We start from the raw sequence: 14,088 nt of genomic DNA, 5'->3' as shown, positions 1-14,088 counted from the left end.
AAATTCCCTCTTTCCTTTCTATTTCTAAGCCAATTTCTAATCCACAAGTGGACGTTTCCATAATCCTGTAGCTACCTAATTTAGTTAAGAGTCTCTGGTGGGGTACCTTGCCAAAGGCTTTTTGGAAGTCCAAATATTGAAAAACAACTGGATTGCCCTAATCCACCTGCTTATTGAGGCATGTTGGTGAGGCATGATTTCCCTTTGACAAAGCCGTATTGATTCCTCCCCAAGAAATCATATTAATCCATGTGATGAACAATTCTCTTCCTTTTACCATTGTTTCTACCAGAAGTTAAATTCAGTGACCTATAGTTCCATGCTCACCTCTAGAACCTTTTTTAAATATGGAAGTCATATTGACAATCCTTCAGTCCTCTGGTACCATGGCTATTTTAGTAATAGTTTGCATACTACATTTAGCAGTTTGGCAATTTCCAATTTGAGCTCCTTCAGGATCTTATGGTGAATGGCATCAGGCCCTTGTGATTTGCTACTGTTCAGTTTTTTCATTTTCTCTATGGCCTCATCAAAACTACAGTTTACATAAGCTACACTGATTTGTCCCTTGAGAAGAGTGGATCTGGTGAGGGATTGTCCTTAACATCATCTATGGTGAAGACAGATGCAAAGAATGCATTTAGTTTCCCAGAGATGACACAGTCATCCTTTAGCACCCCTTTTCTACCCTAATAATCTAATGGCCCAACTGATTCCTTGTCAGGTATTTGACTTCTAATGTACTTGAGAATTTTTTATGTCTCTAGCAAGCGTCTCCTCAACTTCTTTATTAGCTTGTCTTATTACAGTTTTACACTTGATTTTTTTTTGGTCAACTATCCATTATTTTTTTTTATTTGCATTATGCATTTGCTCTGTGTCTGTAATATGATGTTCTTAAGCAGTCCCCATACTGTTTGCACATTCTTAACCTCTTTAGGGGCCCCTTTTAACTTCTGTCTAATTAGCCTCCTCATTTTGATGTAGTCTGGCTTTTTAAAGTTAAAGGCTACCGTGGTACATTTTCTTCTCGTCTCCTCTCCTACATTCATGTCAAACCCAACTGCATTGTGGTTGCTATTGCAGACTTTGTCCTCTTTAAATATATGTTATATAAACACAAATTGGCCTACTATGGGCCAAAAGCTAAAACCCTCACTATTATATCACAGATGTCTTCCAAAATAGTCCAGATTATTTATCCAGAAATGCACTGGTATTGATAACAAAGCAGGAGATTGTCAAATATTTTATCTAACTGACTTTTATGTAGTGGTTTAAACAATATTTTTTTTCTCCTTTGTTGCCTTTAATTAAATTGTAAAGTGAGCTTCTCGATGTACCTAACTCCCAAAAGGGGAATTATAGCTAGACAAACTCCTACTGACAATATTGTCAGAAGAGTGATGTGGAGATATTACATTCATGTTAATAATAGGAAAGGAATTCCCAATGCTCAGTTTCAATGTGTATGTCATTCCCTTTTAACTACACTACAGTGAAAGCCAGCAATCAAGACTTCTGCTAGCAGGGAAAGAAAACAATGAGTTGAGTAATTTTGTCCTGATTTTTTTTTTTCAGAGTTGCTAAGGGCACCTAGTTCAAATTCAGGCCAAGAGCAAATAGGGGTGATCAGCACCTTTTAAAATGAAAAATTTAGAGGTCTAAAGATGAATATCCTGGATTAAGATGTGGATATTTTCTAAAGTATCCACAATTTCTGGTTGTCCAGCTTGAGATACCTATGGCTTAAATTCTTGCAATTGTAAACTAAACTCATGTCTGTCTTGTTTGAAAGCCTAATCCATATCCAAAAGTCTGGAGGGTGACAGATAATTTGGATTCGGATTAGGCTTTCAAACAAGACAGACATGAATTTAGTTTACAATTGCAAGAATTTAAGCCATCTGGAGGGCTCTGGTGGTGGAAATCCCAGGGGTCTGCAGGAAGGATGGGGAAGCCCAGCCACAGGTATCTCAAGCTGGACAACCAGAAATTGTGGATATTTTAGAAAATATCCACATCTTGACCAGGTTTGGGCATTTGATTTGGGCTCAGCATTTCTCTAATGTGTTTGGGAGGCTGAGCCATTTCAAATAGGATTCCATGGTGTCAAAAACATTCTGACCTATTATGATCTTTCCAAGTTCTTGGCAACAGAAGAATTGCTTTGCTATTTCCCCATAGTGGAAAAAACAAGTGAAAGCTAACAAGCTAATTGCAAACAAGTTGGCAATTTCTGAGGGGTTTAACAAGAGGGTAACTCAAGTCGAAAAAGGTTAAGAACAACTGATGTAAGCAAAAGTGGTACACTACAAAATAGTAGTTCATTGCAAGAATTGCTATTTGGGGGCATTTTGGACACTTTTGGAATGTTTCAAAGGATTTGTATTTATGGACATCTTGTCCTTTGAGATATATGAAAAGGCATTTTAAATATTTTAATTGTTAAGTACCCATAGAAAGTTCATACACATAGAAAGGCTTTGGTTTGACAAGGTGTTAGATGTGTAACATTAGTGTACCAAATCAACTCTGGTCCATGAAGATGGAGGATTGAGCTAAAAAGGGGGGGAAAGGTTTAAACATGCATTTACTGTTCGCATATCCTGAAACAAGCAAAGACAATTTGGCCTATGCTGCCTTAAATATGTATCAATAATTTAACTAAGGTGGGGCACCCTCCTCAGGTGCCAACTTAGAGAGGGTGCCAAAATGCCTCCGCTCCCCCTCCCACACTCAAGGTGCTGCCCTTCTGTACTCAGCCATACAAGCCAGGCAGCCCTGTGCACCATACTGTGTGGGGGTGCAGCAGGGCTGCTGCAGCTGAAATAAGCTTTCTGCAGACCAGCTGCAGGAACCCCCTATTCAGACTCTTGGAGCTGTCCATGGTGCCCTGGTCACTTACACCCATCCCCAGATACTCTACTGGGCACAGAGTAGACCTGCACTTCCCGTAGCAGAAATCCCCAGAAAGAGTCCCATTCACCTCAATCCCTCCCCTGTTTACACTGTGGGATGCAGGGCTGCCTGGCTTCTATGGCTGCACCTGCTTTAGCAAAGGCTTCTTGGGTGTCGGAGGTACTGATGAGCCAGCTCCTTAGCTGCAACAATGAGACCATGTGGTACCATGGCCACAGGAGCTGTTGTCAGAGCAGAGACAGATGGGGATAGGAAGAATCTCTTCCCCTTTCCTCCCCCACCCCCTCAGCTCCCTAGTGGTTGGCATTCTGCCCAGGACACTGCAGGAGCTAGTTACACCTCTGACTTGGTTGTCCTCCTTTGGCAGGCATAGAGATTCAATCTGGTGCAAGTCTTATTTGAGCCATCATTGCTACTTTATTTTATAGCATATAAGGGCCATAGCCATGGACCAGAATATCATTGTACTAGGCTTTGTACAAACACAGAGAAAAAAGGGTATTGTCCCTTGAATTAAAATTAGAACAAGTTTCTTAGATGCATATTGAAAATTGGGCAATAGATTGGGTTTTTTTGGTGCCACAAAGGAAACGCTTTACTATCCAGTGAAATGAGAAATCTGTAAATTATTCACACACAATTCAGTTTGTGACTAGTTCCATACATCCTTTACTGCATTGATTGAATGGCCTGTTTTTCTATGTAAAATATAGTGTTTTGTTTCAACTATAGCTTCTAGACAATGCTTATACTTTCATTATCTTATTATGCTGCGAATAATTTTGCAGAGGGCTTTGAAAGATGAATCCTGCACAAGAAAGACGTAAAATCATAAGAAGCTTAGATTTTATAATAATAGGGAGGTGGAATGGAACTTTGAACCAGCAAGTGATTCTATAGAATGGTATTAGGCTGATGGATAAAAAGGAAAATTTGTACTGCCTGCTTTTTTTTTTTCCTTCTAAGATATATTTCTAGAGTACATTCACAGATGGCAGGTGATGTTTTTCAAATGAACTTCTGCAGAGTGACACCAAGTGAAGTTGCTATTCTACAAATAAAAATAGCTTAAAATGGAACATTTTCATAAGCTAGGAAGAATAGTGCATTAAATATAAGTGCTGACAAGCTGTATTTTCCAAATCATTTCTTCTTAATTTAAACAAGGCATCTAAATGATTGCATTAAGGATTATTTTAGCAGCTAGTTTCCAGTTTTATTCCATCATTTTATTGTGCAATGTAATAAACATAGGTTACCCAAAGTGTGAATTGGTAAAATTCAGTACATCAATTGCAATTTGCTTTAGCTTAGTCCTGAAAGTAATCCTCTCTTTTTTGTAGCTTAAATAATAGTATTAAATTAACAATAGTGGTGTACTTTAAAAAAAATACATACATCAATAGCAGTACTTTAAAAATTATAGTTTGCAGAAGCTTTTACTTACAGTGCTTGGGGGATGAGTTTATTAGAATAAACTGGATGCCCATACCATCCATTGCAAGTTGCTTAATACTTGGACTGTTGGTTGAATTGCTGACGAGGGGCATAGCATGTTCTCCAAGGTAACTGGTTGATGAATCTGCAGTCTAAATTTATACAATTTGATTAGTTCCACTGGCAGATAATTGGTAATTAGATGGTACACAAAATGTCATTCGCTTCCATGCTTCATCTTTCAATCTTATTTCCCAAATAACATTTCTTGGAATATAAAATCATGGGCTAACATGAAAACAGCTTTATATCCTAAATAATGCCATGGAATGGAGAATTAGGAGTGATTGATATAATTGTTTATGTTAATAGGAACAATTAATTTATTTCTTTTAAAGGAAATGTAATTTAGGTTTATTTTTCACTATAACATTTTAAAGACAGATTGTCTTGCAAGACTAAAGCAAATAATGAAATACTGTCTGTACAATTTGCTATGTTCAATTTTTTATTATTTTTTTTTTTTTTTTATAAAGCTATTTTTTTTCTAAGGTTTTGCTGTGGATTACTCTGACATATGGGGAAAGTCTTATTCAAAGTTCTATAGATATCCATTACCAGTTAGTTATAAGATGAATGACTAGCATTTGCTTATTAGCATAATAGACCAGTGGTGCATGTCCCATTACTTCAAGTAGTGAGGCAGCAGCTTCACTAATTTGGAGATCCACACTAAGCAAAGGAAAAGTTGGTTTCTGACTAATACAGTAGGGATATTTCTAAACTATAGCTTCTGTTCATCAGAGAGATTTTTTTTTTTTTGTTTAATTTGTTTAATGAACCCTGGAGGATTTGTTACTTGAAAAACAATGGTAGATGAGTTTTTCTTTATTTAAAATTGCTGCAGAAGGAAGTTAGTATATGATTGCTAATAGAGGAATTGAAAATGAGAAATAAGCAGGGATATAATGATTATCTGATGTGATAATGATTGTGTATAAACTAGTTGCTGCAACTTTAAGCCAGGTACAAACCTGAAACAAAGTCTAAGTACAGGAATAGCTACCAAGAGTTTCTGAATTCTAGTGCCACTCTGCAATGACTTTAGTGACCTTCAGTAGTAATGCAGTGAGATAATGAGTCCGATTCTCTGCTTCTTTGAATTGCCATTGTGTGTGTGGAAGATCCATGTAAAACATTTCCATATGAGAACTGCAGTATCATATGTCCATTTTGCACAGGTGTAAGTGACCTTATGCTATTTAACACAATGTAAAAGTAGGCTTCACTAAAATTGTGCATCTCATAGAGCTGTTGTGAGTTGAGTAGAGTTGGATATTCAACCAGTCAAATAAAGTTTGGTTAATTGACCAGTCAAATATCAGTCAAAAATTATTAAAAAGTTGCTAATAAGTCCCAATAATACACAGAAATGTTTCCATTAAGAAATGTGTCAAAACACAATATGGGACCCCATCAGATTCGCAAACACACTTCAGGGCCTCAGCCATCCTAGCCTTGCCCCTTTTTAACTCAAACACAAAAACCCAACCTAACATATTTTAATACAAATACAAAACCTTCCAGGTACCTCTTCTTGGCTGGCTTAATATCTGTGTCCAGTCAGCTCTACTGGGAGCTCTTTGTCCTGCAACGGCCAAGGTCAGACTTCCCTCCCTATGGCCAGAGGTGAGGCTTTTGGTCATACAACCCTATCTCCTGCACCCAGGGCCCAGGTTCTGTTCATTCTGTCATTAACTGCCTGCCCGTTTCTGGCCGCTGACTCAGTTCACCTGGGCAGCTACTACCTGTTGCCAGTTTGTTCTCAGGTTTCCTGCAGTCCCACATTCCCTCCCCTTCTCCTATCTTCCTAGTAACAGGGGCAGAGGGTCCCTATTACAGCATCAAACATACCAGTGAAAAACAATTATTGCCATAAAGAGCTTAGACTTGATTCTCCTCTGGCTTGTACTCAGGGCCATCCCAGGGGGGAGGGGGCAAATTGGGGCAACCACCCTGGGCCCTGCACTTTGGGGGGCCCCACAGAGCCAGGTAAAGAGGCCATGGCTGCAGTTTAGCCCACCTGCCTGCCCAGTGGGTTAGACATCTCTGCTTGTTTCCACGCCCCCACCAAGGCTGCTTTGCTCCAGGCCCCACACCTTCCTGGGATCATCTCTGCCTGTACTGGAGTAATTTAGGAGTAATTCCAAATGGATGGAATGAATTTTTTTTACAAACTGAGACAGAGAATTGGAACTACAGCCTAATGCAGCACAAATCACAAAAATCAGCTGTCATAAAGAATCTGAGTTAAAGAATAGGTAGCTTGGAAGGCCAGCCACATGCAAAGCCTATACAATGATTTTCTTCTTCTTTTTTCATTATATTATTGGGAAGCAATAGATAATATTGATGATATCATTAACTCCTGATGGCCACCTATATGGTCATTTTTAGTGAATGTGAAAAAAGTACAAGTGGTAGTATGGCTCATAGGATCATAAGAAAGTAGGGCTTGGAGGGGCCTCACACGTTCATTCAGTCCAGCCCCTTGCTTAAGGCAGGATTGCCCCAGACCAAACCATCCAAGTGTAATTACCAAGGGTTCTTATCTTTTTATCCTCCAGGCCCTGCTGGCCTGAACATGTGACTATTCTGACCTCAAGCTAGCATTAACACAGGTCAACATTTTTGTTGCTCACAATGTAATGTATAACAAGGCTCTTAAGCAAGTCCAGGCATGCATGGCAACAGATATTTAGGCTAGTGACAAAAATTACACATACACTGGTACAAGTGATCAGAAACCAATTCAGATCTGTAATGCAACAGAAGTTCACTGTTCATAAACTGCTTTCAAAATGGTGAAAAACAGTTTAAGGTAAACCTGGAAGGATGTAGTATCAGATTGAACTGATTCAGGCTAAATTATTTATTCAACTTCTGTCCCAAATCCCCTTGAGATTCAAGTCAACTCACAGTTCCCCAGCATCCCAAGATGCTTTACACCTGCCGCACAAACCTTCCATCCCAGGGTGGGCAGACTAGCTTTGGCTAAGCTGTCTGCTCCACCTGAGCAGGAAGGTGTGCTCTAGTGTCTTTCAGCTTTTGATCTGGACTACTGCAGGCATATAGCTGCATTTCTGGAATGAAAAGTAAATGTCTGTTCACTTGCTTATTGGTTCAATCTATACATTTTAGACTAATCTGTGAAGATTGAATTGATTCAGCCTCAGGCTTTTTGACTGTCTGTACTTCGTCTTAGAGCCTATCTACACAGTTGCTGTGCTGTGTCTGGGAATGCTATCATGAAACATGCCCTGAGCACTGGCTTCCCCTCTGCATGTGCTGAATCCTAGAAATGAGACAGTAAGAAAAAATCTATAAGCACACCTGAGGCAAAGTTGAAGGAGAAGCACTAAGTGCATGCTCATGCTGCAGTCAGGCGGCTACTTGGCCTCATTTCTAGCATGTGGCACAGAGTAGGATCAAGCTGAAGATAGTGATGGCCCTGGGAATAGAATCAACCAGACATAGAATGTGGTATAGAGGTGCTGTTTAAGGGACCTTATTGGCAAAAAGTTAGGCTACTAAGGACTTTACAAAAAACCTACATGTTTAACTTCCTGGTTTCTTCTTGTTGTGACCACTGGAGGTAGAGGAACATTAATGAGAACACAGGCTCTGTCATTCAGTGAATGTCCTCAGATATGCCTAACAAGTCTTTTCAGGAATCACTCTCTCTCCTAAAAATCTTACTCCAAGAAGTGAAAGGATATCACAGCTACAGCCCTTTGCCAGCTCTCTCTCTCTCCCCACCCTCTTTGCACAGGGACCAACATGAGCTGCTGTGGAGTTCGTTTGCATACTGTTACTACTGTCATTAGTAGAACAGCCCGGAGCAGTCCTTGCATTCAAAGGAAGATATAGATTGACACAGTGCCAATTGTATGCACAGGGGCTCAAAGGCCAGATACTAGAAGCCCTATTTCCAAACCCTTAATCCGAGTCTTTCAGCAGCAAATGCATTTATGATGTGCTTATTATAAAATGGCTCATATTCTGGTAGAGCAATTCACCATCTGTGAAGTACAGCATTGTTCTGAAGCTACACTGGTTCTGTGTGTGTGTGTGTGATATGAATATATATATCAGCTTCTGTATTGTTTGAAACTGCAATAAGCAGTACATAAGTGTCAGCTACACAACATACTCATGCAAGGAATTATGCTTAAATTTAAAGGCAAATACATTTTTGGCTTTTGATTATCACCATCAGCTAAAAGGTTTCTGTCTTGTGTCACTGTAGTAAATAGTGGTACAGCTACTCAGCTTGATCCTATGGGCATTTAAATGCACTCTGCTATATGTCTTTTAAAAACATCTGTGGGCTCTAGTACATTGTATGCATACCTAAGTAGATGATTTTACAAGATGCTTAGTAAGCAACACCTACGTATTAGACAGAAAAATCAAACCTTAAATTATTTTTTATTTCTTCAAATCATCAGAAACAACCATTAAGACAGTGCTTCACTCATTTGTGTATAGCAGGAAAAGTATCCATGTTACTTTGTTTCATTATTACTATTGATTAGGCTTACTAAAAAAACCCTTTAGAATGCAAAAGCCTCTTTAACAAATTAACATTTTATTAGCAAAAGACAAAGTAGTGCTCTACATAATGTGAGCCACCTGATAAAACAAATCTTTAAATAAAAAATGGTAAAAATGTAGCTGTATATCTGATACCTAAAAGTGCATTTAAATGACAAGATTTTATTTTTTCTTAAAAATAAAATTCACTACTTAAGTCTTTATGCTGACATGATTCACTAGGTTAAATACAGTAATGGCACAGCTCTGTTTAAACTTGTCGAAACACCTATTTTTGATGTCTGGTTACATCTCTTAATAATTACTGAGATTTGGCATTGATTCTTATATAAGCATTGGCTATGAATTATGGTTAGACCAAGCATCTTTGGAAGCTGGAAGCAGGGCAGCTGACAGTTTGAATTTACTGATCCTGTTGTCATTAGTGTATGTGTAGTAGGTGGTGAGGTGGGAAGAGGGTCAGGGCTAAATTCTTCACAAATTGAGACTGCTCACAACTGTAGCAGATTACTCATCCTACACACTTGCATTGACAGTCTTTTAGCAAGAGTGACATCTGCTGGTACCTGTAAGCATACAAGAACAGCTTGGCCTGAATCTCTATCACTGGGGCTGATGGTGCCCTGCTATTTCCAAATCAGCAGTTAGCAGTACAGAGTGCCTGCTAGGAAATCAGCACAATCTAGACAATAATGTCTAGCTATGATCATAGGATAAGTGCGATTTATATGGTGCAAGTATGTCTGTGCATATATGCACAAATATACTTAATTTTGCATAATGTGTATGATACATGCACTTTGTGTGGGTGTACATGTATCAATAAATACAGCAAAACCCATTTTTTCAGCTAGTGTTAAATGGCATAATCTCTTTGGCTTCAAAGATTGGGTCTCTGGAGCTTTTGAAAATCTCACCAATTTTTAAAGTAACGAGATGTGAATTTAGAAGCCGAACTTTAGTCTTTTTTTGTAATAATCTTGGTTCTTGAATAATGTACAATACAGAAATATAAATGTGGTATAAATGTGCTTTCATGGCCTAGTTTTATTAGTTGCTAACTTAAAGATACTCAGTTCTGCAGTTTCATTTCTTAGGTTCAAACAAGAAAAAATATTTCTTTGAGAAATATTTTTCCTACACTATTAAAGAGCACAGTATAATTTATACAACAGAGTTTTATGGCTACACATTCAATTTAAACTTCAGTATTTTCTTGCTTTTCATAGATTTCATAGATTTCATAGACATCAGGGCTGGAAGGGACCTCAGAAGATCATCGAGTCCAGCCCCCCGCCCAAAGGGCAGGAAGTCAGCTGGGGTCATAGGATCCCAGCAAGATAAGCATCCAGTTTCATCTTGAAGGTGTTCAATGAAGGCGCTTGAACCACCTCCGGTGGCAGGCTGTTCCAGACCTTGGGGGCTCGGACAGTAAAGAAATTCTTCCTTATGTCCAGCCTGAAACGATCTTGAAGTAGTTTGTGACCATTCGACCTCGTCATCCCTTGGGGCGCTCTGGTGAACAAACGTTCCCCCAGATGCTGGTGGTCACCCCTGATAAACTTGTAGGTGGCCATCAGATCACCCCTGAGCCTGCGCTGTTTTTGTACAGTCAACCTGAATAGTGGCATTTCTTAACTTTTCAGTGTGACTTCTTCATCCTTAATACATTTCTTTTTGCATTTGGGGAGAGGGACGGTTGATCTATAATCTTCAATGTTAATTAAAAAAAACAAAAACCCAAACCCTATGCATTTTATAGAATGTAATTCTAATGTTCTTCACCTAACTCATCAGTAGCAGCATTTTGAGCCATGGATTTTAAACATTACAATGCAGACCTACACTTTCACTACTTCACGGTTTACTTGTATTGCTAACCGTTGTAACAATCTGCTATTAGGACAGGATGATTTTGCCTCCTTCCTTCTCTTCTGACCTATCCTCCTTGTGTCATTCTGTATGACATTCTAACCATTTTACAACCATTTTACAACAACTATCCCAGTGTTTGGCATGCTGTGAAGCCACAGTTCCTGGAGCTACATGATTACACGAGTTTCTCAGTTTCCAGTTGCTAATAGAATCACAGCCATATCTTCCCAGTCAGTTTAACATGCTTCAGAGCACCGTCCTGAAGCATGCTATGCTGTTCCAGGTGGGCTGGTTCCTAACTCAAAAGTGATGTAGTCATGTCAGTCTGGTGCTTCAGGCAGGCCATTTAGCACTGATGAATGACAATGTCGACTAGTGTACTCCATGCTAATTAGGCCACCCAAAACATTGCTTATGCATAACTGCACTGCTTGTGGTTTAGGAAACAACATGCCCAAAGCAGCACAGGATATTTTGAACCCTTTGCTCTGGAGCATAGTAAGTTTGCTACACTGATGTGGCCTAATCTCTTGGACTTGTGTTGGTGGATAAAAGCTTGAAAATAAAATCGCCATAGGCTCCTAAACCAGAAGGCAAATAAAAGGAAATCCAAATATGTTATTTGCAAAATCGCATGATTTTGGGGACCCTTGATCTGGATTACTTGATATTTGAAGTGCTATCTTAAAGCACAATGATGAAGTGGTGTACATGTAGTACTTGTAGACTATTCAGAGGTGTTGTCAGCAAGCTTGAAATGACTGTACTGAGCAAAACTGTACTGAGCAAAACTGGGAAAAGTACATGCCTATACTTGAAAAGTACATGGAAAGTACAAAACTGGGAAAAGTATGTGACTGTACTGAGCAAAACTGGGAAACGCTTACACCTTCCATAGGTAGGAAAGGATTTTCATAGGGCCATTGCAGGGCTATCTTTCCCATACACACACATATCAAACGTCAAATTTCTGCTTTAAATCATGGAACCATTAGATCTCTTTAAAACAGTCATAAGCATTTCTTAATGGAAAGTGAGAGAGGTACTTAGCTGCCTTAGTCTGAAGTCAGACAGAAAGCAAGGTGGCAATTCACTTTATACATTAACTGTACATTTATACACTTCACTTCCTCTGATGAAGAAGCTTTTGTGAGCAAAATCTCGCTTCATCAGATGAAGCTTGCTCTTGCTCATGAAAGCTTTTGCATCCCTGATCCAGTTAGTCCTGGGCTCTCCAACTTGCAGCCTATCTGCATCCAATGAAGTGTTTAATGGTAGCCCTTGGACTTCCATCCAGTTGCTGTTTCCCTCATTGCTCCAATTGCAGCTAAGGGCTCCAAGTTCCTTCTCTCTATGCTTCCCACCCCCCTATTCTCCAACTACAGCCCAGGGAGCTGTGGAAGGAGCCAGCAGTCCACACGTGTGGCACTATGGAGGGGAAGTATCTGCACACAGCACAGCAGAGTGCAACACATCAGTAGGGAGGCTTTTTACATGTGATAGTAAAGCATACTTGTGATGGGAGGGGAGATCATATGCAATGCAGTACAGCACAGCACAGCAGGAGGAAGGGGGAAGCATCTATGTGCAGCACAGTTCGGGGAGGTATAGCCACTTGCCACATGGCCCTGGGGGCACCTGACCCATGGTAATGCACCCTACATGGCTTTGAGCCCCCGGCTCTTTACAAGTTAGACAGCCCTGAATTAATCTATAAGGTGCATCTCTACCCTGCCTTCTACCTAATGGATGGCATTAGCCAATATAAATAGATGGGTGGCGGCTGCTTACTTTACAATGTATCATAACTTTTCCCCTTGTGTTGGATTTTATATGCATGCAATATGAGTGAGAAATTTATCTGAACCTGCGTACATTATTTATGGCAAAAGCATACACAGTAAGTTATTTGCTGCTATAAAGACTCTAAGCATATGGCAGCAGAGAAGCTGTTTCCATTCAACTATATATATTTTAAATGAAATATTGAACTGGTCAAAAAGATTCAGGATTTTCGGATGTTTATATATTGCTACTCAAAAGCTTCTGACCCATTTTATTTAATCAATTGCTGACCCTGTTGCTATCAAAGGTGCAGAAGAGGCTTTGTTTTGTTTTGAAAGAAAAATAAATTAGCATTACTGTTCAGAATCTCTTTATAATTTGGATGTTTAAAAAGAGTTTTGTATATTTGTAGCCAAAAGATAGTTAAATGACCCAGACAGGTTTTTTTTTCCCCCTTCTAAATTATGTCCTTAGGTTACTAATAGCTATTTCTAGGGGGGAAGAGGGGATGTTTGTTTGTACTGGATAATTGCTTTCAAATGTGCCTGCCACTCATCATTTAAATGAACATTATATACTTTTATGGTTCCTCTCTGAACAGAAAAAGTATACCCTAGTTCAATGTGATAATGAGTCAAATAGTTTTAATATGGAAATTAGTGGTAGCACTTAATTCTTCTTACATTTGCCCCCTTAGATATTTGGAGAAAAAAAAGGTATGAGCTAATTAACTTTGGAAAACAATGAGCATCTTGGTTTTATGTGTTGTGTGGGTCATGAGCATGGAGGAGTCCTATCCATTAAGGACCAAATGCAGACTACACTGGGTACATGGTCCTTCTAGCAGTAGATCAATTTATTTATTTTTTTGCATATCTCACACTCCCAAATGAGACACCCATCTTGTTTTTGGAAGGTAGACAGTATATGATTCTTATTTTTATGACAGTTCTAGCCTGGAGTTAGCTTTCTAATGGAGAAGTAATCCTGAAAGAGGCTGCCAAATTCTTTCTGAGCCAAGACTTAAGAGGGATGGAGTCCAGTGTTAATTATTTCACAGCTACACTCAAATTTGTAAGTTTTTGGCTACTCAGACAAAAACTGTTCAATTGGAGAATATCTATGAAAGGGATCACACCTCTTATGTTTTCTGGCTGACAGAAACTGCCAGCCATCTTGCGACACACTGTCCCTATGCTTCTGTTCCTCTATGCTTCTATTTCAGCAAATAAAAAACAGTTTCCATGCCTAAGACACACCCCAATTTTGGAGGAGTGATTTTTGGGGGGAAAGTATGTGTGTGTGTGTGTGTGTGTGTGTGTCTGTGGTATGCAAGTAATTACGATACTGAGGTTTCACCTTGTTATCTCTGCCAAATTATCATCTCGCTCACACAGTTTCATAACTAACCCTCTCTGAAACTGTTAGCTTTGATGTCAGGTTCCATGCAAG

At 39.2% G+C, this 14,088-nt stretch overlaps 1 long non-coding RNA gene across 2 annotated transcripts in view; it reads right to left on the bottom strand.

Moving 5' to 3' along the window:
• Nucleotides 1-6,083, bottom strand: part of LOC102382893 — a 29,139-nt gene extending 23,056 nt beyond the window's left edge. For both annotated transcript variants that reach the window (XR_324491.1, XR_001358478.1), the window contains exons 1-2: nt 5,951-6,083; nt 4,370-4,511 (exon numbers count right to left, since the gene is read on the bottom strand). This is a non-coding gene — a long non-coding RNA (uncharacterized LOC102382893). The remainder of the gene's footprint in view (nt 1-4,369; nt 4,512-5,950) is intronic.
• Nucleotides 6,084-14,088: the final 8,005 nt, after the last annotated feature.

Source organism: Alligator sinensis, unplaced genomic scaffold, assembly GCF_000455745.1.
Source record: "Alligator sinensis unplaced genomic scaffold, ASM45574v1 scaffold887_1, whole genome shotgun sequence".
Classification (NCBI taxonomy): domain Eukaryota; kingdom Metazoa; phylum Chordata; order Crocodylia; family Alligatoridae; genus Alligator; species Alligator sinensis.
Note: the sequence above shows the minus strand (reverse complement) of the source record. Positions and strands in the feature narration are given on the sequence as shown.